This window comes from Clinocottus analis, unplaced genomic scaffold (genome assembly GCF_023055335.1).
Source record: "Clinocottus analis isolate CAN_PGR_092001 unplaced genomic scaffold, fCliAna1.0.p SCAF_7, whole genome shotgun sequence".
Lineage (NCBI taxonomy): Eukaryota > Metazoa > Chordata > Actinopteri > Perciformes > Cottidae > Clinocottus > Clinocottus analis.
This window is the reverse complement of record NW_027176229.1, coordinates 8,793,353-8,820,886: the sequence shown is the minus strand read 5'-3', so window position 1 is coordinate 8,820,886 and position 27,534 is coordinate 8,793,353. Positions and strand designations below refer to the sequence as shown.

General features: G+C 40.3%; 1 protein-coding gene across 10 annotated transcripts in view; it reads left to right on the top strand.

Annotated features, from left to right (window-relative positions):
• arvcfb (ARVCF delta catenin family member b) overlaps positions 1 to 27,534 on the top strand; it is a 187,745-nt gene that overhangs the window by 47,072 nt on the left and 113,139 nt on the right. For 9 of the 10 annotated variants that reach the window (XM_068604469.1, XM_068604468.1, XM_068604472.1 and 6 more), the window contains exons 2-3: positions 22,008 to 22,103; positions 26,894 to 26,984. The gene's annotated coding sequence lies outside the window, so the exon portion shown is untranslated. The remainder of the gene's footprint in view (positions 1 to 22,007; positions 22,104 to 26,893; positions 26,985 to 27,534) is intronic. The other variant, XM_068604477.1, reaches the window with a different exon arrangement.

Sequence of the window (27,534 nt, the reverse complement as noted above, 5' to 3'; positions counted from 1 at the left end):
CTTGCCCCACTGAGACAAGAGAGAGGAAGAGGGTGTGTGTGAAAGAGGATGATGTCTGTTGGAATCCCTCCTTTTTCTTTCCTGTCGCTCACCCACGCGTCTTGTTGCCTCATAATAAATAGAAACATTGAAATATTGCAGCGCGTGAGGTGATTCACGGGGAGACTCAAAGCGCATGTATTATTAAGACTGGAGCATTGCAGTTTTGAAGTTATGCTAATGAGAAGCCTTTTGGTGCAACAAATCTAACCGTCACTTGAATCATTTCTCTGCCCGTCCCTCCTTTTCTCCCCCTTCTCATCCCGTCTTTTTCTTCTCCGTCTTATATCTGTTCAAGGGCGTAGCTTTGGCACGAAACCCTGCACATGCTGTTTAAGGGAGGTGATGGTAAATTAGACTGCAGCTACAGAAAGCTCAAGACAGACCTCAGACTGGGGGCTTCTCCTCCCACACATGCATCCTATAATAAAGAGCTCATTTTCATTTCCATCTCCTCCTTTTTGACATGTATACATTTCTCATACAGAAAGTGTTACAGATGTAAAGATCTCTTTGGATCTTCTGTATGTCTGCACACACACAACCCCTCACAAGCGTCCTATCACAGCTTTTTACTATCCAAAAACATAAATGATGAGTCTTTATGATTCTGAGGGGTAACTATCATATATTGATGGCAACATTGGAGCAGAAGAATTTGCATCCTTGTGATGCTGCGTGTGTGTTTGTGTGTATTCATATTTAACCATTAACAGAGTAGACACCAAGTTGAAACTCTGATATTGTGAATTGAACTCAGAATTTCAAACCATTAAAAGTATTTGCTGTATGTACCCCATACTTGTATTACACTTAAACGCTTAAGAATGATGCATTCTATTACTAATTTATGCAACTGCATCATATATATTTGATCAGAAAAGATCCATGTTGCCAGAAAATTATTTTAAAAATACAATTAAAAAAAACAGATAGCTAATGTAGGGATGCCATGATTTGTGAAATACTGAATAGTATTGTTAAAACTCTGGATTCAAACAATGAACTGTAAATAGGATAGATATAGGTGAGCCTAATCGGTGAGCCCGTTCTCAGGGTTTTCTTTAAACTGTTTCTAATACGCAGAAAACAGCGTTGTACCTTTGATTGGATGTCTTAGGTTTGTCTGAATGTTTAACAAATTGTAACCAAATTTTCTGAAAGTCCACAAAAGAAAACTTGAATTTGTGCATGTTTCCTTCTCTGCTGTTATGCGAGTATTAGATGTTGGTCTATCGAGACAAACAGTGGGAGGCATTAATTCTCCAATCAGGTGCCGGTGCTCCACTGAAATTATATTAATTAAAAGAGTGCCAATTAAATTTTAAAAGCATACATCATGATACGATCTGTGAAGTGAAGTTTGTTTTCTATGTTTAGGAAGGTTACAGTCTCCTCCGCTTTATTGAACATTTAAGTTACATGTTGGATTATGGTGTGGTCTTGTCATGTCGCTTCCTTTATCATCACACTTTTCACTGTGTAACTCTTTCTACACCCAGAGGCGGAACGCAAGGAGTTGAAATAACAACAGCATAAATTGTGTTTGGACTCTGCAACCTTGCAGTGCGTTCAGTGTCAATAAGCTTTCCCACATTAGATTTGGTGAGCCCGCAAGTTGTTCTTGAGCACCAGCACTGACTGCAGTTACTGATTCATGTGAAAGAGGGCTTTCTGTACTGTTGTCGATGCAGGGCCAACTTGAAGCATGGATGAGGCGTGCCTTGAGTGTAAGTAATAACTTTTAAAAAAAGCTGGAGTTTGTTCCCTAATGTTCAGGTGCTTTCTGTGTGTTTGTGTGTCCTTGTTTTTTCAGTCAGTGTTATTTAAAAAAATGTCTATCTTTGTGAGACCAATATGCAATAATCATTGTAATTTACATTAATGTGTCTTAAATTGCTGCTAATCTCAATTTGGACAATCCTTCTGTCCCATGATGTGACAACTGAATGCCGTTTCAGATGCTTTCTCACATAACATTCCTCGGAAAGCTATAAAGGGCAAACTATGTAATTTTAGTCCGTGAGTATCGCATTTTAAAACCCTCTTTAACATGATATTGCTTTTTACCCATTCCAGATGTCCCACATCTATGAAACAGAGGAATATTGAGAACCTGTTTCTTCTCCTTTGTGTTCATTCATTTTAGAGGTAGTATTCAGTTTCAGCTTAAAAGTATTTGGACATTTTGAGAAAAATACTTCTGTGATTGTGAGCTGAAAAGACGAACCTGTTCATATCTTAAGTATAAGGTAGCAAAAAGATTTAATAATAGTGTTTCGTGAGTTAGAGCTGTTGGTAGAGGTGGATTCAACAACCTTTTTTTTTTCACTAACATTGTTATGTTGGCGTCAGTTACACAATTGACTACATTTGTCAATCTGAATGTAAGTACACAGGTGTGTGAGTGTACTTGTGTGCCATGTCAAATTGGCTGTTCTTTGCCACCCTCTCATTGCTGTAATTGTAGAGAATAGAGAGGGAGCACCCCTCAAGTCCATGGACTCTGATTACAACAAGCTCAACATGGAGGTGACCTGCATAAATATCCTCAATTATATAGTGGATATTTATACATGAGTGCATTTTATACATGAAGGGCATGCATATGGGTCAATAATTACTTTTGCACTGTCACAGGAAAATGTATGTTGTGACTCTCTGTATCTTGTGATTTGGCGTATTGTATTTTTTTGTGAATGTATTTTTACTTATTTACACCAAGGAACTGATTAATACAAGCATAGTTTTAAGAAGCAAACTGTTGCAGTCAGTTGGTTCAGCGCTTCAATAAAGGAGGTCTTAACAGATACTGTGGGAGGTGACAGTGTTACCGTCTATTTCTACCCCCTGATACATTCTTCAGTTATTTTCTACGGTCTGATGTCGGCTTCAATGTCTTTTTCAACAGAAAAAGAAGGATCAAAATGTTCAACCATGACGTTTTCCAGGCAGGAGCTTATTTAGTTTGATTGCTGACGGGTGACAATTTCTCCCATCACTGACTCCCAGTATGGGCCCACAGCGAGGCCGCTGGGTTCCAGAGAGACCACACATGGAGGTTGAAAGGGGAGGTGGAGTCTTTGCGTAACAGTCGTTGGTCTCCGTCAGCTTTTTCAGGTTGCGTCTAGGCTCTGGTTTCATTCCTCGTGGCTGGAGTCATGTCAGACCACCAGCTCAAGCCTTAAACATACTATACACAATTGGGGTTGCTATACTGACAAGGAATTTACAACCAAACTCAAGTGAGAGCTATGATGACCAAAGTCGTTTATGCTATTTTTTTTCCCTATTTGCATCGAAAAGCTTTCAGCCACACAATCCAACTGTCTGCCAAAGATTGCAACCAGGATTGTTTTACACCCATCTCACACAGTGTGACATGCAATACATTCAAGATTGGTATTATTTATGCAGTGTATAGGGGCCATCTGTGAGTGTATATTGGTCGAATTTAGCCTTAAAATGGTGATCTGTGTTCTTTTCCATGTTTTTCAATTGAAAAAGCCGTTAGAAGAAAGCAGTGACACAGGTTTCAGTGCTGTTGCACAGAACCTAAGCAATGTACTGCTGTGGCAGAGGCAGCAGCTAAATGTATTTTAGCCACCTAAAAAATGGAGCACTTCAAACAAGTGGTGCGTTGTTTATATTTAGCATATTATCACAGCTTTATCTTGCCTCAGACTCTCCTTTCCGACAGGCAGCCGTTATCTATGAATGTTTGAAAGCCACAAGACTCCAGTTACAAATATAGTAATTTTACTTTGCAGAACACGGTAGTTGCTGGTCTGCCGCTCCCTGAATAGGTTAGCTTGTTGGTGTTATTTTCATACCTTCGGATCTGAACTATTGCAGTACATTGCTTAGCTTCCGTGCCGGTACCGTGTGCTTGCAATGCAGACATGGAGATCTTGTTGTTGCTCGGCTGTTAAATGAGGAGGAAAAAAATTATATTGTTCGTTGTATTTATAAAAACGCTAATATCAACCTATCCTCTGCGTTTGTCCATTTCGACCACATTTACTGGCATCAAAACAGGAAGGCAGCGGTAAAATAGTAAAGCCCGCCTCTTGCTCGATTTGATTGGTTGCCCGGGCCAAGTGTGCCAATAACGAGCGGTGCGACTCTGCGCCTAGAGCTGAAAAGTTATTATTATTGCAATGTTTTTTGTGGGCGCTGCCTTTCTAGCGATGCATTTCGGTGTGACAGGGGCCTTACAGAAGTTTCTGCAACATAGTCCATTGTATGGATTAAGGTCTGAATAACTTTACCTGGTTTCTAACACAGGCTGTCCATTCAAAGGCCTTGATGGCATCAGGGTTATTTTTCTCAGACTTAACAACGGTAATTTAGAGCCACTAAAAGCATTATAAAACGGCTATCACAGGCTGAGTAGTACTGCCAGTGTTGAGTAAATTCATCTTTATGTGTAAAAATGGGCGGAGTTTCCCTTTAATGTTACCTGTAAAAACAGAAAAAGGAATCCCCAAAGACAACCACTGTTGTGATGCATTGTATCAATTTCAGTGGTGAAGTCCAATATATGTACAAAGGCCTGCTGATTGATGTTCTCCACAGTCGGATGAAAGAGAAAAGTTAGAAGACAGGAATGGATGCTGTGAGTTAACGAGACTCAGGCTCTCCGACTAAAAGACCCCTTTCTCCTTCTCTTCTTTTCTCTGAATGTGGGAAGCGGGGGCGGGCAGGGGTTGACCGCTCCTTCTGTTCCTCCTCACCTTGATTGTCCTCCTTTTATTCTCTCGTTAAACGCCACTGATGGCATCACCGCTCACATAGATCCCCCTCTTTTCTCCCCGTCCCTAAAGACCGGGAGTGGCCACTGAACAACTGGGTCGTCAGAAGGAGAGGAAAACAAAGTTCGGAAGTATTAGTGTTACTTCCCCTCATGTCCAGGGATACAAAGGCAGAATCAATAGTTTTTCATTAACCTGTCTTCCTCCCTGTAAACGAGTAGGTATATCCTCCGGTGCCACAGAAAATGCTTCTAGTGTTGGGGGGGGATGATATTGCTCTGTTTCACATTCACACAGAATACAGTACACATCCGAACATACATATTTTTGCCTGAATATCTCTCTCTCTCTCTCTCTCTCTCTCTCTCTCTCTCTCTCTCTCTCTCTCTCTCTCTCTCTCTCTCTCTCTCTCTCTCTCTATTTCTCTCTCTCTCTAGCAATTCAACTCACTTTCCAGCTTCGCTAATTTGAATTTTCAATCAAAGCGTATGCATTCCAACCATACTGAGATCATACATTCATGAAGAAATGCATTTTATACACTTCACAGCTCTTCTCTTCCACAAAGAAGTGTAAAATGATGGCAGAAGAATGAAGTCAATTAATAATTCCCAAAGACCTTTCAGAATTTCTCTGAAGTGCAGATGGAACTAAAGCCAATTTCGTCTTGTGATTACCAGCCACATTTTTGGTGGAGCTATCTTAGCTTTTATAAACGTTGGTAGTGATGTATCCATATCAACCAAATGTGAATTTTAAAATGATGAGAAAAAAACCCTACAAACAAGAAAAGATAGTAACCCAAACCATAAAATCCAGATTGGAGTTCGCAGCACCTACACAGCTTTGTGTGTTGCTTTCTCATTGAGTACATTCCTCCTTCTCTCCCTGATAGATCTACAGTATCTCACATCTGGGTCTCTAAACACAATGTAGCCAGTGTTTGTAAATGACCTTGCTCCTTTTACGGCGCCAACCTCCGCTCTGTAATAGACAAATCTCTCTTTTCCCATGCAGGGTTACACACTGTGTCCTATGTGTTGCAAACACAAGGTGAGACTGTGCTGCTTTATTTCGTATAGTTTTAATTAATGTTGATTGTTTAGCTCAAGGCTTTCCAAGGAGCGAGCGGCAACAATTTCCTAAACAGCATCTGTCATACCTGAGTGTGGGGAAGTGGTGTGTTTTGTTCCTGCACACTTGCCGTAGTTTTTGCAGCTGGCGTCGTCAACAAGTGCTGAGGTGCAGAAGAATGGGCTTCATATGCGTATGCATGGTCACCTCTGCCGTGTCATCTGCCTTATAAGCATGTCTCTACAAATTGTGAGTGCTGGACAGGCGCTGGCCAGATTCCTATTTCTGTTGCATAAAAGCAAGAAACTGAATCCCACTATGATGAAAAGCCAAACATGGAAGTGATGCAAAGGCCGAATAATTTCTCACAGAGAACAAGTGGTGAAATAATGAGTTCAAATCATCCAAGATGGAGAACGGATTCAGAAGAGGTGATTATCTCAGCCAATGAAGACTGAGATTGAGCAAATGATTAGGAGTGAATGCATTATTGATGCTTATACCCAGTGTGGAATACAGGGATTTGTGCTGCTTTTACAAAACGTTAGTCTCAGACCACAAAGGCACCACAATAACAAGGACTCAGAAAACCTGCTTTGACATGGAGCCCACAAGTCAATAGAGAAGGAAACTACACTGACTCGTCCAGCTTTGAATATTTCAAATAGATTTTTTTAACAGAAGATAACCTCTGAATGAGATTGGCAACCTGCCACAGTGGCTGGTAGAGCAGACAGATTTACTGGCCACATTTGGCATTCGTCAGCATTTGGCTGATGGTAATTTGCTGAAGGGGAGATGAAGGCAGGATGACTGCCATGGCATCGCCTGGATCCAGATGGCTCCAGACAGAAGGGGATGGATGCAAGCACTTTACCAGCAGCCTATGTTCCATGAGCCACTTAAAGGCTCAAGTACAAACAAAGGCAATTCTTGGTTTGCCAAAGTTTCACTATTAATTTCACTTTATGCACTGCTGCCGGTTTGACAATAGGATAGTGCCTGTTGAATGGTGGTGTCGTGTGACTATGTCTGCTGTCATATTGCCATAAGGAATACATTAACTTTCACTCACGTACATTGTGCATCCTTTATACCATTTAAGGGTATTTTGGGAGACCTTTATTGGACTATAAAGTAAAACATTGTCGAAAAACTAATTAGTTTTTCCTACACTTTGTTGAATTTCAGTCATCATGTGCTTTACTTATTTCCCACTGGTGTAAACGAGTAATAGTGTGTGCAGACGAATTTATAGTCAGTTTCCTACCACACTGAAACACCTCTAATCTACAATACTGCTCATTAAATATTTTGAATCATAAACCTGTATCATGATACGTATTGTCTTACCAGATTCTTGTCAATACAGAGCCCGGGCTGCGTAGCCTCCGACCTTCCTTTTTTCTCCATGGGACAGGGAACTTGTATGCGTACAGTTTGTCAAGCCCCCCGAGGCAAATTTGTGATTTTGGGCAGCACAAAATAAACTGAATTGAATACTCTACAGTACACTTCCATTGCATGAAATGCGAAGAGCTGTTGTCTTTGATAGTATTAGCTGTAATCCCTGTATGTTTACAGTGCTTGGTGGTTACAGTGACTCATGTTTCTATTTCAAATGTGTGATTTCATGCATCGTGGATACCCAAGGAGTCTCCTTATTTTTAAGGCATTTTGGCAGAAAGAGGGGCGGAGCAGCCTGAGTCAGCGGGGCATCTTCGGGGATCACGTGCAGCCTGAACTCACCTCACAGCTCCCAGAGAGATCAAGCCTGTGTGAACCAGACTGCACATCAGTATGGGGATTCTGAGTTCTCCAGTCATGCACCACACTGCTCTGTGCGCTGCTGTGCCCTGGAGGATGCCCAAAAATAAGACGCCCGAGTGTAAAAAACAAGCAAGGGTGTCGGCAGAACTGCAACTAATGCGTGCCAGATTCAACCTTGCTCGACTGATGCTTCGAAACTGAAGCTTTGCAGCCTCCGTCGTATCACACACCCTCTGTGATCCTCACACTAATTAGGAGTTCTTTGTTTGTATCAACTTACATTTGGGATTTACGCAGTCTGAGAAGGCTGTTGCAGATTTAACTGTCAGCACTTTGATCAAAGTGATTAGAATTAGGCCTCCTGTCTAAGTAAGCATGCTCTCACTCTTTTCCAGCTTAATTTTTGTTTTGTTTTGGTGAACCCTTCAGCTGCTGTCTTTCAACCAGCTGAGGAGTCTCAGTGTAACGGGTCATTCTCGCTGTGGGCGTCAGCTGTGATAAGGATGCTGTACATACATCATTTTGTAATTGGATGGCCGTGTTCTTAGTTTGCCTTCATTTTCCAAGACAGTTCTGTAATTGTCAGTCCCAAAATGCTCCTTGATTACTGCTGTTGTGTCGGACAGCTATGTGCTCTATGTCAGGAATCATTTGGCTCATTTACTCAGAAAAACGATACAATCCCAAATTCCAGAGCATATTGTCTGTTGTTTTTGGAACCATAAAGCATATCTATTTATTCTGATTTGATTGTGGTAAGATAGCATGATGAAAGCTTATATCCAATTTAAAATCAGTGTTTAAACTTTATCTTTGTTATCAGGAGCAATATTCTGCTCCTGTGATTAGGTTTCTGTGAGGTTTTAATAACATGTTATCTCTGCTCTGTTAGACCTTTTTTTTTACTCCTTTTTGCACCACAAAGAACACCTTGATCAATACAGTACATTGTGTGTGTAATCACGTTTCTTGTAAAACATTGTCACAGTGCTTAATACGAGCTTTTCAAATCCAAATGTGGCAAATAGCCTCCTTATGTTTCTGTCAATACTCACTATGCACCTGTTAAGTCTAAATCTTTAATTTGTAGCTTTGTTTTCTGCCGTTTTGTTTTCTGCTATTGAGTGATCATTAGAGCCTTAGTGCAGGGTTATTCACAGATGTTGCTGGGATGCATGCCAGCATTTCTCATTGTCATAGAAACATATCGACCACACGCGTGTCGCAGGTTATCCTTGCTTATGAATGAGGGCAGACATGCAGTCGTTCACTTAATGCCACTCTTCGTCTGGGGGTAATTTCCTTCTCCTTCATCTCTTCCGCCTCCTGCGGGGTTTCTCCTCTTCCCCCTCCTGCCTGTGCAGGATAACAGTGGCTTTACTAGTACACACAGTGTTCCAGCTATTAGCCATAGTTCGGCGAATGTATTATTTATATTATGCTGTTTACATGTCTCTTTGATTGAGTCTCACTGTTGCCATAAATGCACATAACTATCATTTGTGTAAAAGCTTCACCTTGATTAAGGTTATCTTGAAGCTCCAGATTTATCTCTGAAGATACACTTTTGCAAGCTACACAAGCTCAAAATATAATTGATGGAGTACTTACAATGTCTCCCAGAAAGAATGTTTACACTATAAGTTCTCAAATGTTCAAACAGAAGGCATCTGAACAACATTCACTCGTATTGTAGCTTTCAGTTACTCCGCTTTACATACTGTACCATCGTGTGCACACAGATGTCCAAACCCCCGTAAAAAACCTTCTATCAGCAGGATCTAGTTTGTACCGTGATTGCAGGCAACCATAAATATGCCCTCAAACAGGTAGGTGACAAAAGCTGCAACAATAGAGGACATGGTTGGTCACGTCCTCCTTTAGACTCTGGAACACATAGTGGTTATGGTGAGTAACAAAGAAAGATATTAACTAATGAAATGCATCACTGAATCACAAACAAACCCGGCATAGTAAGTGTCTTCAGTTACAGATCATGATGGAACTATAGCTTAACAAACAATTAACAAGCATTGGTTAGATTTGTATAAAATATGGCAGTGAAATATGGGGACAAATGGCGTGTTCTCAACCACTTTGTCACACAATACATTATCCACTTGTTGCAAGTAGCCTCTCTAGGCATTCTGTGTGGTACAAAAAGTAAGCCCCTCCTCGATTCAAATGACGTTTCCAATGGACACAATCCAGCCAACAATTACAGTACATTTCCAACAAAACATCATGTGACACTTTTTCAGAACGGGAATCAATCAATGTGTGACTACAACAGATTGATGAAGCCACCAGTGTTACAGACTCCATGTCTGAAAAGGGGTAAAAGCAATCGTTACAATGTTTTGCATCAAAAAGTTATCAGAATACCTTGAGGTTTGCTTTAGAAATATAGAAATATGTTTGTTTTTTTTGTCCCATACTGCAGTAACAACCGGTAATGGAAAATAAAGACCAGCAATGCACACTGTTTAGCATAGAAATGAAAGGGCATTCATTAGATCAATTAATCTAGAGTTTACTTAGTTTACTTGATCTTGTTAACCTCAGATTGCATATGTGGTAATATATTCACTATTTCATGACACTTTAAGTGTCATGAAATGGACTATTTTGCACACATGCGTGCATGTGTATTTGTTGCCAGGCCGTCGTCCTCTTTGTAAAGTACAGTGAAGGATTTGACTCCATGAGGGGGCAATGCTCTGACCCCGGAGGGGAGCCGAGGCAGTGCTGGGTCAATCAAGATGTACCACCTTAGCGGCACAATCTGACAGACATAATGAAGCTATTTGTAATGGTATTCTCTCCCTTCAGTTTCAGCCCTGTTATCAGTGGCCAAGCAAGCTGGCTGCAGCCGGCCAGAGGCCAGCTCATCAGTACACCATTCTCTGTGTCTTCTGCGTGCCGAACAAATGATCACAGTAGGCCAACTGGACTGTGGCTGTGAAGACTGTTTGTTGTAATACAAGATAGATTACTTGTAAAGGACATTGCTGTCAGTGTTGAAATCAACATATTTATGTCCCCAGATTGAAACAAGTGGTAAATGACGCCACATGGATGTCTTTGAAAGGAATATTTAGACATGTCTGGTTAAAGGTTAAAGGTGCAGTGTGTAGTATTAGTTGTCATCTCGCAGGGAGGTGGGAGATTGCAACAAAACTGAAACTTCTCGCTCAAACATGAAAATGCAAATGGCCCTATCAGGAACCAGTGTTTGGTTTGTCAGTTCTGAAACCTGCCAGCTCCGTGAAGAGGATCGATGTGTGTTCAGGGATTATGGCACAGCCACAGAGCTAACCACCCTTCCCACCTCACCATAGCGGACTTTCTCGCTCGTTATACTCGTTATTGTACCGTGTGACTTATCGAGTTTGCTCTAGACTAGACTACCTCACTTGCTCTAACCGAATATAAAATGTTGAGATTCAGCGTATCCGTGGTTTGCAGAAACATACACATTTTGGGTTTTCTCCAACACCGTGAGATCTGCATTTCAGTAACGCATATCCAACAAAGTCATTTCCACTACAATTACCACTCAGTAGCTTTGAAAGGATGTTTTATTGCTTTAAAAAATGATCCGATTTGATCTGATTTAATATAATTGAATTATCCGAGATGAGGAAGTACTGATTCACATCAACATATCAACAACCCCCGAAACCTTTGCAGGTAGTTTGAGATTTTGATGTTTGTTTGTTCCCAATATTTTTTTTCTGTGAGGTCCTTGCCTACTGCCATGAGGCTGTGCACATCACTGAGATTAATTGCAGTTCCCAAATTGCCAGCCTGCTCAACCCCGTTGTAGACGAGGAACCCCTGTTAAATCACCCAGGTAGCACAGAGAGATTCTTCCAGGATTTGCACAGATCATGAAGATATTACCTAGAAATGAGAAAGAGAAAATGGTGGATGGAGTTTTAAATACTCACTGGAGACCCTCAGTTGTATGGTCTATTATTTGGCAATTTACTTTTGACTATATTTGTCATGCACAGACTTTGCATACTTCATGTTCAGGTTTTTACACACTGACACTTTTGTTCCAGAGAAGATGCACTTGTGCTTCAAGGTTAGGTGCCTTACTTAAAGGAGTTGTTGAGACACAAGAATGTTACAGTAAAAAAGTTGCACTCTCTGGGCCTTCATCTCACATGACTGAGAATTCACAGTTATAGAGTACAGTAAGATTGTTTTGTCTTGACTACACTGACAAATTCACTGATCCACTTTTTCTCCTGACATTGCTTTGCTGCAGCAATTTGTTTTTGTTTTAGACTGTTACATTTAGGATGAATTTCTGTCATGCACTGATGGGGAAGTTTTTTTCAGAGCACTCAAGGTAACTTCAGGTCTTTCCCATCAATGTCAGTGGGTGGTAGCAGCAGAAATCACGCTGCCCGCCTCTCTCTTTCCCACTTATTGACTTCACTTCGCCTCTCGATCTCTCCTCTCTTTTACGGTCCATTGATGCATGTTTGTCATATGGTGCCTAGCGCGCAGCACTGGACAGTTTTTCATCCGGCCCAATAAAGCTACAAACACCAGCCATAGAGCCTAACAAAGGAAGGATGCAATTCTTTACAAAGGACATTTTTCGGTATTCATCCCTCTGACTCTGGTAAACACTGTCAACAATAGCCTTTTTGTAAACAAAATGGCCGATAGTAGCTTTTGAACAAAACAGTGAGGCTTTTTTTTTTTTTTTTTTTCAGAATTCAGTTGGGTAAACAAGGATTTAATTGTCTCTCAGTTTGCAAAGCCTTGACATTTGATGTTAAATTATAGCTCTAAAACTCTGGGCAACACTGAGGTGCATCTCACTGCCAAGCTGGCATAGACTGTGGGAGCTATTCAATTCAAATCTACACTGGTTGGAGGTACGGCATGGACACATTGATCTGAGACATCTCAGAAGGGAAGAGCAAATCACTTATAGTGTTTCTAATTGTATTATTTTAACTGGAGGTTTATGATTTCATCTGAAAAATGTAAAAAAAAACACACAAAAAACACGGTAGTATAATACACATTTATATTATAAAGAATATTTATAAATATACATTTATATTCTTGAAAAAAGCTTACACGTCACCTTTATTTAAGAACAGTGACATTTAGATTCAGCATATTAATTGGAGATATGACCCTATAAACACACTCAAAGTTAAAAGGGAGTAGGTGCAGGGTTTTGAGCTGAGACTTATTTAACAATAGTGGAAAGAGCGGAGCCAAGCAGAGCAGGCAGGACTGTGCTGAAGAGCGGGGATCGATGGTTTGACGCTCCTTGTCTTGCAGAGTGACGGCTGAGAGACAGCGTGTGTTACCCTCCCATCAGCCCCGCTCTTTCTCATTGGCCTTCTCACTTCCTGCTACGGCCCCAGCATGCACATTGAGAGAGAATATCATTTTTTCTTTTGTACCAGTTTAAATAATTAGTGTTGAGTGATCATTCACTTTCTTACTGTGAATTAGATAAGAAGATGAATACCTCGATATCTTTAAGGTAAATGTAAAACTACAGCCAGTTTGTAAATATTGGAAATGGTCCAAAAGTAACATTGGCCAAGAAACAAAAAGGGTTGCATGCGTTGGGAAAACCAGCATGAAGAAGAAGAAGCAGAAGAAGAAGAGGAAGAGGAAGAAGAAGAAGAAGAAGAAGAAGAAGAAGAAGAAGAAGAAGAAGAAGAAGAAGAAGAAGAAGAAGAAGAAGAAGAGGAAGAAGAAGAAAAAGGCCTTTTTGCTATGCTTCTTTGAATAGAGCCAGGTTAGCTGTTCCCCCTGTTTTTAGTCTTTAGGCTAAGTTAAGCTAACTAGCCACTAGTTGTAGCATCTTACTTAATATACAGACATAGATGGGTAAGTTCTCATTGAATTATCTGCAGGAAAGCGGTTAAATATACTTCTAAAAATATCAGCAGGTTAATTTAATCACCACTGTAGTAGATATATAGAAAGACAGCTGTTATTTGAGCAGGTCTTCATATATAGCATGTGGTTGTGAAACCAACTATATTAAATAACTGTAATGACATCTGTCATGGTGCCCATTTCCTTTTGAACTCTTCATGGAGTTCCCTGAAGATATAAAGAAGTTAAATACCTGAATCCAAGGCTATGTGTATGTACTGTTTCTTTTTGCAGAAATCAACGGTATGTGGCAGTTGACAAGCACCTCTTGTGAGATGCTGTAGTTGTTTTTTGGTATTGTTCTTCTGATCTCTAGTGGCCAGTTTCACTTCAGTTGAGCCATCTTTCTGTTTCCAATTCAGGACAATTGAGCCTTATACTTGCAATTCTAAAAATAGACCATTTATTTTACCAGAAACGTGGTCGTGACCAATTACAGTTGGCTGAATTCCCTTCCTGGCCCGAGGGAACGTGCAGTTGTTTCGAGAGCCAAATCGTCACTTAGTCCCTGTGAGACACGTCGGCTGATTGAGTTCTCAGTCCAGAGCTTTCTTTAGTTTGTCAGATGTAGACGTTATATTTTCAGATGTAATTACCACTTTCTTTTTAGTTAATTATTGAGGCGGGAGATGCTACTGTCATTGGTGGCACCCGCGATGACCTTCATGCTGGAAGTCCACTCATATGTAGTTTCAAGCCTCACTTGGCATTAATGGCTATGTTGTTGTTGTGTTTCTTCACCACTTAACTGCAATTAGTCTTAGGATTGTAAACAATTAATCAGCTGTTCTCCCCTGGAGTTTGTATCCACTCGCTACTGGTCACAATATGTCTTTCTCAATTACACAGTAATGGGCGTAAACAAAGTGTTTATTGTTGTGTAATGAACTGTGGCTTATAGCAAAATACAAAACAAGAAAGGGAGGCAAAGTGGAAAGCATCACGGTCACCTTTAATTTGAGAGTTGTTAGCAGGGAGGTAGCATCCCTTAAACACACCTAAAATCAATTTTCAGCCTTTTACACTTACAGAATATCTTTTATCAAACATTTTCGAATGACATGAATATGAATATCATAAAGCTTCTGTTCATATGATTTTAAGTCCGGGTCCATTAAGGGAAAATTCATCATTCTCTGACAGTTTAATTCATTTGATTACTTTGATACTTTGACAAACACACACACACACACACACACACACACACACACACACACACACACACACACACACACACACACCAGCCTCCTTCTCTTCTCCTGTCTCAACGTCCCTCTCTCCCACTTCTCATTCTCTGACACCCCAGATAAAGTCTTCTGCTGTCTTTGTGGATACCGATGAGAGGCAAGGGTTTCGTCAGGCTGCGGTGGTTCCGATTACATAATTGACGAGTGCGGGGTTGAGGCTGCTCGTCATTCCCAAATCCCAGCATGGATCTTTTATTCAAAGCAGCAGCATGTAAAAACACTCTTCCTCAGCCAGTCGCTGTTGTTCCTTCAGGGAATTCTCCATATATTTGATATAATGCTGAGGGTGATGGGGTTTGAATTTACAATCACCATGGACCTGCGGACACACTAAAATCTATACTTTCAGCTTGAATCAATCAGTACCTGAATGTTATCGTTCAACCTTTCTAAGACTGAGATTATCCGATATATCAAAGTGTTATCATTTAAGGGCTTTATGTTACCCACCATTTATCAAACTGTGACAGGATTTGTTTTGGGTTGGTGCTATTAATCATTTTGAAGGAAAAGGTGTCAGCTTTTTTTCACCAAGATTGGGCGACTTCATTTGTAATCTACTTTCAACAGCAGAACATTATGTTCTTTATGTGGAAAATGATGAGTGATTTCCTGACTTTGCAGACCGTAAATAAACCAGAGAAGCAGAGTCTCACAGAGTTACACATTTTTACGACTGTCATGACGACTTCCACTGACTTTAAATAGTTTTACATCAATGCAAACCTACAGTGGATACGTCACAAGTTACCTGGCAAGTTTCTGTCTCTCAGCTGACAGAGTTTTAACTCAGTGTTAGAGCGGACTGAATGAACTCAAGCAGCAAACTGAAAGGGTTCAGGTGTAACAGATGTTTTATCTGTTTTATGTTTTATGGTCTTATTAACCCCTCTGCTGAGACACGAGGCAGAACGGTAGCTCTGTAAACAGCAGGTTATTGGGATTAATGGAGATTAGCTGGGATGAAGTGCGTCTGTCTATGTTGTCATTGGCATGATGATCAAATACCTTCCGGTTTATAGTAAAAAATGAATGAATGACATACTGATACTCTACCGACAGGACAAACACCCCAAATGTTTAAACGTACATAAGATATGTATGCACTATAGACATTTACATGATAAAATAATAAATCCAGTCAAACTCTTTGTGGATATCGAGACGCTGATGCATCACACAGAAATATTGATCATTATTTAATCGGACCTTTCTGGTTTGGATTTCATTATCTCATTAGTACTTGTAGCAGCACTGTAAATTACATGTAATTGTGAGATTGCAGATGGTTAATGGATGAGTCACATGTAATTGACTTTTTATAGCAAAATGATGCAAACCTTAACAACACACCTCATCCTCAGGTAATTTAGCCAAAGACGCACCAGGTCACAAGGTTATTGAGAGCTAAACTTCAAAGTTGAATACCAAAGAAGGGAGCTTGAAAACGATGTCACTGGCTGTCGCAGGCTGGTTTACTTGAAAAACTATATGACGAGTGTGAGCTGAGATGTTATGTGGCAAGACCGCACAAGGCTGCATAACTAAATCTCTCACATCAAGCTCTGTTAAACATTGAGTCAGAATTAATTACCTCCAGTCTATAACAAGTTCAATTGACTTCACTTCTGTAAAAATAGTCACATTCAGACTGCTGACTTCAGTTGAACAATGTAACACGCTAATGGGTTTCTGCAGACGTTTGTAAACCGTGTGGTTGGCTTAATCGAGGCTATATGCACCCTGGTGGGGTATGTTTCTACTCTAAACAGAGAGAGGGTTTCCCTGCATCTCAGAAGACTGTGGTATGATTCATACTAATATATTTTTCTCTCTGGAGAGTCTATTATCAACTCCAGTCATAAGGTTAGGGAGTGCTCTGGGGCACGATGGTTCCCCATGTTGGGTTTGTAACACATGAGTCATCAATAGGTGAGGATAGCAAGGTCGTGGCTTGCAGATTGCATTACTGGTCACAGCCTGCCTGTAATGAATGACACATTTAACTTTCAAAGCAAGTTGCTTGAATTTGTAAGAAAACCCTAAACTGCGCAGTCCGAAGAATAAACAAATCAATTAATATATCATCCATCCCCTTGCACCCTTCAAACTTCTCTGTTACTTTGTTTTGGCAGGAAATCGTTCACTCTCTGCCAGGACATTTTTTTTGTTATTTCTTTCTTTATTTAGATTTGAAAGGTAATACGTTCTGATGGGGCGAGATGTTTTCTTCCCCTCCTAAATGAAAGAAGCGTTAGACAAGGTCGGCTGTCTAAGACCAGTGCTAAAAACAGAACCAATCATCTTTTTTGTATTAAACAAGCTTGCCTTTTTGTCTGGACTAATGGTAATGAACTGTCATTTTTATTTTGGAAATGAACTGCTGCTCTCTGCAAACACTGCTTGCACTCACAGGACGAGCATTTGCAATACTATGTGTCTTAGCTCTGCTTTCAGCTAAGCAATTACCTGAAATACAGAGCCATCAGGGGATTCTGTCGGAGCACAGAGTGCTCCAAACCAGCTGCAATAGTTTGCAACTTGTTCTGTTTTTATTAGACTGTATTCTGGGGAGAGCTTGTTGGGAAGAGCGATGCAAAAGAAGAGACAGAATGTATGACATGGAAAATGAGTCATATGTAAACCTGAGGCACAACAATACTCTGTTACACTGTTTTCATTGGAGCTTCCTTAAGGCTCAGCAGACTAGTAGACATGCTTTTTGTGCACGCCTCAGAATACCTTTTTTATATTTATTAAGGCAGATAACAACATTAACATTTTAGTCGTATCCTCTATTCAATCAACAATGGTTTCTTTTATATGAATAGATTGGGGAAATATTCCTATAATATTTTATTATGGTCATTTTAAAAAGCCATGTCAAACAACCAGCCGTCATTTTGCTTGGAGGACTTGCTGGAGATTGTTCCTCATGCACAGTAGTATACATAATGCGTCCACTTTATGTCCACATTCACATTTAGCATACCATTTACATAGTTTCCCAAACAATTATTCAGCTTGTTCTCTGCAGCCGCAGGTAGCCTGTATCAACCCTGTCTCCTTAAAATTATGTTCCCAAACAACTAAAACGCATTCTCAATTACGTTTCACAGGAATCACATTTCGTCCCGCCTTGCAGTTGCAGTCTTAAGCACGCTGGGAAAGATCGTGGTTTGGCTTAAAATAAGTGTTACGTTAACGTTGCGTTACGTAAACGGCCTTCTAGATGAAAGTACTGTGTTTGTTTGACCTATCTGTCCACCCCAGGCCTCCGCCCAACTCAAACTTTAATTGTGAAAAATATTCATATTTTGCTTTATTTCTTTTAAACAACACTGCTGACTATGATGAGCAAGTCCCCTCTTAGAGGTCGGAGGGTCGCTCACCTACCCGTCAGGCATCATTTAAGTAAGAACAACAAAAAAGAAAAAGAAAATTCTTTGAAAATACTTGCTTACATTAAAATACATCTTTATGCATGCAGGGGACACTTATGAACTAATTATAATATATCATTAGCATTTATATGTGACTGCGTGGTTCTTCTATGTGAGTGTGAATAGGTACTGACAACTGAAGAAAGACCTTCATTAATGTAGCATTCCCCAGAGAGTCAGCCCTTCAGTCAATCAGCGAGCAAACCCTCAGCCTGCCTTCATTATTAATCACAGAATGACACCAGCGTGCTCTACAACGGTGTGGGTCGAAGGAGAAGGGGGACAAGTCTTCATTGAATATGCAATTGTCTGCATAATGCACAGCAGGTAAGGTATTAGGCACTGATATGAAGCGCAAATATTGCATGAGGGCTCTGCGGTTATTACTGTCAAATGACGCCAGCAGTGTTGGGGGCAGTGGTGAAAATTCGCAACACAGAATCAAGAGCAGAAAAAATGTATCTGATGGGTGCTGTGAAAATTTGATGTTGGTATTGGGAGTATGACATTCTATCAGTTTGGCTTGGCTATTTTTTTCACATCCTCATTTACCCATTCAGATTTGTCCATTTACCAGCACCTCTTTAGCCACATGAACCCTCGACTGTTGCCCATAATTACAGACTGCCACTTCTGACCTGGGAATAGTTTCACGGGTTCAGGAAGGTAAAATGCCAGTAGCCGAGGGTGGGGGGAGCATCATTCATTCATCTCTGACAATCAATCTCACCATTCCAAAACCAGCTTGTTGTGCTGCTGTCCTTTGAAACCAAATGAACAACTACAAGAGACCAATCGAGGGCATTGCATTAAGTAGAATAAAATGTGTAGTAGTCAGGTCGCTGCTGTGACTGTGTGCCGAGATAATCCCCATTCAGGAGCAATGTTAAGTCTCGTCCAAAACCAGAGACGGAGAGAGAGACGAGGTGATAACTAATGAAGCCAGGCTTAGCTTCACCTTTGATGTTTGTACCAGAAATCCAAGGAGCTCAGAGCCTATCTGTCCTTGAAGTAAACACACCCAGGAATCCCTGGAGAGGGAGAAATGTTATAATCCCAGAGCCAGTCTAAACCTGGAGAGAAAAGTTGACTTTGTATTGATTTTTTTTTTTCAGAACTCACCGTGGGTGTCTTCTGATCATAGTTAATGAAACATTACATGGTTTCTCTCCTACTTTGATGCATATTTGGCCTAAGGTAAGAGCTGCATCTGTAGATACTTATCATGTGGAGAGCTGAAGATACATAAAAACTTAAGGCAGTAGTTAATGTTTCTGATCTTAAAGCAGGAATTCATCCAGTTCAAACTTAGCGAGCATTTCTTTTTTCAGGCTTTTTCAATGGTGGTGTCTTAGTCTTAGTCAAGGAAAAACTTTCATATGGCTGTAAAAATGAGTCTTAGAAATAACTTTTGTTCTTTTAGTTTTCATATATTCGATAAAGAAACTTTGGTAGCACTTTACAATAACTACACACTATTTAGCATTAGTAAAGCATGAGTGAATTCATCATTTATAAAGCATTGTTCTAACATAAATTGCATACTAAGGAGTTATAAATAATCATAACTCATTAGTATGCAATTTATAAACACAGTTACAGATGTTTTATTCTTGATTAATAAGCTTGATTATTTTTTTTAATTTGGTTTTCATACTTTATAACTGACGGATTCCCCATTTATAAATGAAGTACTATATATTGCAAACCAATTATTAAGGACTTATAGATGATGCTCTAACAGTTAAAATGTGCTTTATTAATGTTTTTAATACTGCAAGTCCTGATTCATTCAAGTAGTTACTAGTCACTAGTTAAGTATTAGTTAAGTATTTTGTGTGACCCCAGCATCAGTCCTATAACATGGCCGTTCTTTGTGACCCGGCACCGAGTCCTAGAGCATAAACATGTGTCTGCGGTGCTGATGTGTCACCACCGTGGTCCTGGTCAGAAATGACGGCAGCCAAGTGAAACTTTTGCTCATGAACATCCTTATCAAGAATCAGCCTGAACCCCAGTTACTGTGTATCTAAGCATAACCGCTAAAAATTGAACCGCTATTGACCTCATTTTGGGAATTCTTCTGTTTTTACATAAATATTCCACCAGAGCAAAGTGTTGCTTGAAGTATGAGGCAATTTTAAGGAACAATTCCATCTTATTAAACCCAATTTCATGAAATGAAAGTTGGCTTGTGAGGAAGCGCGTGTAAGGGTGCGTTTGATTTCATCATCAGTGACACCTTCAAGGGTGCAGTCGATCCAGCGGTTTTGCTGCCAGGTTTTTGTTTCTGCAGCCATCAAAGGCGGCAGAGCCACCGGACAGCTTGGTGTGCATGGCAGAATGATTCATCCCATGGTATGAGGCATCACATCAAATTTGCGCTGCAGTATTGGACACTGGTCTCTTTTTTATGTGGGCCTGTGATGTCTATGTTTCTGAGGTGGTGCAGTGTGAATACTAAGGTCAGGCTGACTTATTAGTTTGCTAGAGGTATCGAGTAAGTGTTGCCTGTGTTGCTCTGAGATGGAAATTATTCTTTTACTGTGGCAGCAATAATTGCTGTTACAACTTTTGTAGCATATTTGTATCATTATCCTGGTTTCCTCTGAGATTATTAGTGTCTCGAGAAATATTGACTGAATGTTCCGATTTTAGACATCAGCCAACAGCAAATGAAAATGCCTGTCTAAATAAAGATCTATTAAGCAGGGACCTTAAAGGTTGACACAGAAGCAGCTAGGGAGCCTTCTCGCTGAAGGTGTGTCCTGTTCAATAGTGGCTTAAACCAATGTGATATAAAATAAAGGCAGGGAAAGGCTGGTCGGCAGAGGCATACAACCTCCGTATTTCTAGTTTGAGTGAAGACTGTACAAGCCGCTTGAACATCAGAAACTATGGTCAGGCTTAAAAAGCACGCCCAGGTATTTAGCCCCAGGTTTGTCATGTTTACCGTCATGGTTATTATGGATAAGCTAAATGGAGTTGGGAGTGAAGAATAAAACGATCTCTGATTTAATGTAGTTTAGTAGCAAAAACTGTTGGACATTCAACAGTTAATGAGAGTGACAACACTGCTATTATTGGCAGGTGCAGGTACATGCAGCAGGGTGTCGAATGCATTAACATGAAAACGATGCCTCTTTTCCACTGCAGATATGAGAAGGTGGAGTTAATTCACTGCAAACCACAACTTGCGTGTGTCATGTGCAAACCTGTAATTTGGAAATGCCCAAGCTACAATCAACAGCGACAGTATTTTCTTCAATTGAATTGATGAAAATTAAAAAAAAAAAAAAACTAGCTGCCCACTAAACCACTATGTAGTCAATTCAAAAGGTGAAGGATTCCTCTTTTTGGTTGCCAATGAAAGGATCCAGCAAGAGTTGTGACACGTTGAAGCTGATGTCACGGCAGTCTCATGCAAGGTCGGCTTAGAATCCTGCCTACATTGATGGGGTACTATCAGCAGTGAAAAATGCAGTCTAGAGATGTACCTTAAGTAGAGATCAGTCAAACTGTTTTAGCAGTGAAAATGAGTCAGTACATTTTGCGAAAGATTTCCCCAAAAGGAGGCACGTAAACATAAAGCAGCCGTGAACCTAAAAAGGAGCCTTGTGGTACACCATAACTGATCTGTAGGAGGATATGTTACAATTGCTATGGTACATATTATATATGTATGTCTTTGTTTTACAATCGTCAGCAGGTTGGCTGAATACTTACGTCTTTATTTCTTGGATCCACAGATCTCCCCTGGCGGACTGAACAATCAAGTCTATTATAACCGAGCTACGCCTGTTCCCGGTGTACTTGTGGTCTGACGGCACTCACCGACATCAAAGGTACACCAGCTTCTCTTTCTACACCTCTAGCCTCCTTTAATCACTTTGTTCAGCTCATCATTGCAGTAATTACATTTCCTGACAGTTTTTTTAGATTTCACTTTCTCTGTCATATCTCCTCGAGGGAGCTTTACTTTACTTCTCTTCACTTTGTCGCTGAAGTGCCTTGTATGATTTTCATTTCAATACATTCAGGAGTTTTTTCCTCCAGGAAATGTGCCCTGATTTTAATAATTCTCACAGTTGAATCCTCTCAGGTAAATGTCAGTTGAAAGGCGGCCTCGGTTCCCTTCACAGTTTTTAGTATATTTTAAAGCTGAACAGGAGAGGATGTTTGTTCTGGTCCAGTTTTTAAAAGACAGATTCAACTGTGCAATTGTGTGTTTGAAGTCTGACACCTGTTGAAGATTCAACCTGGGCGCCTAATTGCGTCTTATTTGCTGCAAAAAAAAAAGAGTTATTTTAGTTGCATGCCTTAAACTTGGAGACACTCTTTAGTGCATTTTCTCTTTTCAGAAATAGGCCACAGAGTACATTAGACATAGTGACTGATGTTCATGTCTATCAAAGCGCGGTGTATTGCTTTTAGTGTGTTCAAAGTAACTTGCTCTCTCTAATCATCTTCTCACAGTCAAGTACCAACTTTTATCTAATAAATATCTCAAGGTTTCCCTAGTCTGAAAGTTGACCTTCTTACTGTTGGTGCTTATAATGTAGGAACGGCAGCTCATGTTATAGTCCTTGATCAACGAATGGGTTAAAACCTCAAAATATAATGCAAAATAAAAATATTAAATGGAAGACATGCATAAAACAGATCGCTGTTAGCAGAAGCTTTGCACAGCCCAGTATTCTGTAGCATATTTCTGTTATGGTGAAGTATATGAGTATATATATATATATATATATATATATATATATATATTATATACAAGCACATACATGTCTTTGTTAGTCTCTTTGTTAGTCTCTTTGAAGAGATCCCATTAGGTATGTGCATGCATATCTGTTTGTGTGGAGGATGAAAATAAATATGGATGGTAAACAACTTTTACATTTCTTTTCTTCTGGCTGTGAAAGTGATCAGCTGTGGGCTCGTCTACACATCACTCGCTTATCTTTGCTTATCCAGATTTCACTCAGTAATACCCCTTTGGGAATAAACACTCACTATAAATGTTGCTCAAAGCAAAGCAATAACAAGTTGAAGAACTTCATCGGCAGTGGGTTTATTCCTGGTGACAGTGCATTTCTTTTTCATGTGTTACATCTTGTTAAAACACGAGTCACTATAGTCCAGCACTACTTAGAATATTAGATGTTAATTGGAAATGATCATGATCTTCTAATAAGCATTCATTATATTGTAGCCTGGCGAATATGAGGATATCAGCTTATAAACTGTGGTAAAGCTGCCGTTTATCATAAATAAACGAGTGGCAGATATTCAGCAAATATAACACAGCAGATTGTCAATATGATGAATCAATTCAGTGTCAGTCACTCTCTGTAAGAGCTTTGATAATTCTCTTCAGAGCCTGAAATGAATGGCTCTGCAATACCCCCTAAAAACGCAAATTTAGCTTCTGACTGTATGACTGTACAATCATCAACAGCCAATGCGGGTAGACTGAAGACTTCCACTTACACACACACACACACACACACACACACACACACACACACACACACACACACACACACACACACACAGCAGAAAAAGGAGCAGGTGTTTTTAAGTACCCAATTGTGCCTCTGAGAGCTGCATCCTCAGATGGGCATATGATGGGTTTAGACAAGGAATTCATTTGAGCTGCAATTACAGCTCCTGGAAAGGGGCAAATTGGCGGTGATTGGGGAAGGAAGGACCCCACCTAGTCCCTAATCAGGTGAATGCTTCTAACTCAATATCGGGCACTGATGGTCGTAGTCAATTATCCTCATCCTAAACCTCCCAATCTGCTCCCCCATCCCCCTAATAGCCCAAACCTCAAAACCCTCCAAACCCCTCAAGACACGTGCCACACGCTACTTCTGCTTCGGACGGCCTCCTCACGAGCTGTAGTCCTGCTTTGTCTCTGCTATATTCCAGACAAATCTTATTATCTTCAGGCAGATGCAGGCTAGCTATTTCAGCAAAGTTAGCCAAGCTAATTGGCGGCTAGCAATGTTGGTCATTCTAGCTTCCTCTGGTCATACTGCTCAGAGCAGAAACGTTTCCATATACTCAAAACAATAATTTTATTTTGGCAATTCGGGAATCACTAAGGTTTGAGTTTAGGCAGATAGGAAATTGTTCTCCTTTGAAGCCCTGTTTTCATGATTTACTTGTGGTGTCATATAGGGAGAGAACTAGACCCTTATTTGCTGGCTCATTAAAAGATGTTCTTGAGAATAACAGAAGTTAAATGCTTGCCAGTTTATTACACAGAGGGTATGATGGCAGAGGGTCTTGTCATTGAAAGATTTGTTTTAGGGAGTCCAATGGACCTGATGAATAAGGAGCCAAGGATTTATTACTGGATTTTCCGGCAAGCCTTTGAAGTGTGTGAACGCTGCATCTCATCTGCGGATCCACACTCAAAATTGTGGCCGTGTTAGTGTGGATATATTTATTACTGGGCTATTTTTAGAGCTGGCGGTTTGTGCTGAAGTGCATAAACGCCGTGCAATAGCGCAAGTGAAGCAGTCAGTGATGTGCTGCGTCCTCTACACATGGACATTTTTCCTTTTTAATTAAAGATGTTTATGCCTAAAGAGTCGTAAAATTTAACACACTTCTCTTTGTGGAATTGATTAAACATTGTCACTTTTTAATAATCTCATCTCTTTGATCAGTGATCATTCCCTCCACTCTTGAAGAGGCATTCACCAATAACTTTCCTGCCCTTTGAGTTGTAGTCAAATGTTACAATGTTTCCATGACATAAAGTTAAGACTAAGTCGGTTGTTCCAGCATGTAATTGAGGATTGGGTTGAACGTGCGGACCTTGGCTCGGTTTTTATTCCCTCTGACACAGACCATTAGCAAACATCTGCTGAACCAAAACCTAAAAAAACAAGGCTGTCATGGTGGCAGAGGGGAATTCTTCAGATGCCCCTCCCTGTGCTATTTTAAGTAGGGCCATAAGTTTAATGATAAGCTGTGTGCGTAGCTCCCATGCCTGCCATTATATTCCATCTACGACTGAGGAAGCAATGGCTACATTGCCCCCCAACTCTCCAGGGGTGGGAATCATATGACTCTGTCATTAAGTATGTCTACTCAACATGGCATGGTACCCTGTTGCTTTCGTTTATCTCAAGTAGTGGACAGCTTTGAAAATAGACATAGATGCTATTTTTGCAAGTGGTCATTGCACAGCAGTGTTTTCCATTTTGAGAGTGTTTCCATTTTGAGAAGTTACCAGCTGATGACTGCAAAATCATTCCAGGCAATCATTCCAGGCACTATATATAATATTTTAGGGAGAGCAATGTTTCAAAATGGTACTTTCCTGATTTGATAATGAAAAAGATGAGAGATCATCTTCCCATACAGTGGTAATGTAACCAAATGAACCTTTTTATTTTATTCACATGGATATAGAGATTTACTGGTAAAACCCAGACTCCTCAGAATGTATTCCTTTGTGAGGAAGAGTGAAGGAAGAGTCGCGTCAGACGAGACTCAACTCCAGATAAATAAATGATCAGCGCTCAACAAACATCAAAGAGAGATTGTGTGCTTCAAAGGGAATACAGGCCTCACTCTCACCACGTCCTATATTGAAGAAGAAATCCCGTGTATGTGCACACACACACACACACACACACACACACACACACACACACACACACGCACACACACACACTCTCTGGTTCTGTAATCCGACCTGTTTAAGATTCTAATGGTTGCATCTCATTGATCATCCCCCTGCTGAGCCAAACCACCCCTCCTGAATCTTTGTCTGTTTCGGTGGCAAGATCAGCTGGAAAATTCCCAAAATGCTTTGTTGTAATGTGTCTACTGACTTATTTCCTATTTCTTGGTTTCTTTACCTTTTCTCCTAACCTCCTGATGTCTAAAGGAGCAGTTATTGCATTTCTGTTCTAACGCCCTGAATATTGGACAGAAGGATTGTCCTCACCACATGATTTAAAATGATGCTCACTGGGACGAGTTTTCTTCAACTTGACAAACATGTATTTCACTCTCTGATAGAGCAGTCCAGTCCAAGGCCAGACTAGTATGTTACATCCACCTACAAAACACATTGCTTGTGCTGTACCTGTGAAAAACATTGCATGTAAAGTGAAATGTTTTGTCAATAGACATGTCCTGATTAACCCACTAAGGGGCCCTGTGGCAAAAAGTAGTCCCTGGTTCCATCTTCCCAGGGACTACTAGGACTACGATGCAGTATGTATTCTATCTCCATATGCAAACATGTAAATGAAAAGCAAATGCATGTTTTCAATAAACACCGTACATACAGCATTTACAAAATGCTGTCATTGAACATAATCCACACTTTTTCAGAATTATTAGCTGATATTGTGAGCCCAGCTAAAGGATTAATAAAAGTATTACTACTCAACTGATGTAATACTTATTTGGGATCCACGGTAAAAAACTGAGTTATGAAAAATGTACAGAGATCATAGTCTCTTAATTTTCCAATACTATTTGCACTTTCATCAGACTTCAACAGAAGAAGCATATGTTGCTTGTTGCTTTTAATTTCTTGTTTAACCTCTGGCCTTTGCTCTTTTGTCATCCCTTTGTTTTTCTTTCTCCTCTCTCCCAGCTCTCCGTTCTTCTCGCTGTCTCATCCTTCTGCTTCTGTTAGAGTGGGGGATGTCTGTTTTCTAACACCTCTTTGCCTGCTTATCTACTAGGTCTGTATTGCTGTGGTGTGGTATTTCCAACTCCATTTGTTATTCTGCCATCAACCCCCTTGATATCACACCACTATCAGTTATGGATATCAGGCTGTGTGTGACCGTGATACACATTGTGGCTTGCAACTGTTATCTAGAAATCATGATTGTTTATGATAGGCAGTGTATGTGTGTGTGTTTGTGTGTGTGTGATACCAAACCCGGGTGTCCGTATGGGTGGCAGTGGGAAGCTTGCATGTGTTGGATTCGTGCCTGCAACTGTGCTTGTGTGTCAGATTGTGTTACTGCTCTGTGCATGACAATATCCAATGACAGGGCCATTCCTCCACGCGGGCTATGATTGTTCATTTGTAGGGGTGAGATCATTCCTTTCCACCTTTTGGATGTCCAAAAACAAGACTCTTTGTTTTTGTGAATGTGCACTGTGCTGTTTCATTCTCTTCGTTGTAATTGGTGAATCATGTTTCCATTTTGATGCACTGATGTTACAGCAGAACTGTATTGAATTGTACATGTAGTGCCAGCATTGTCTTAATTACAAGAAATG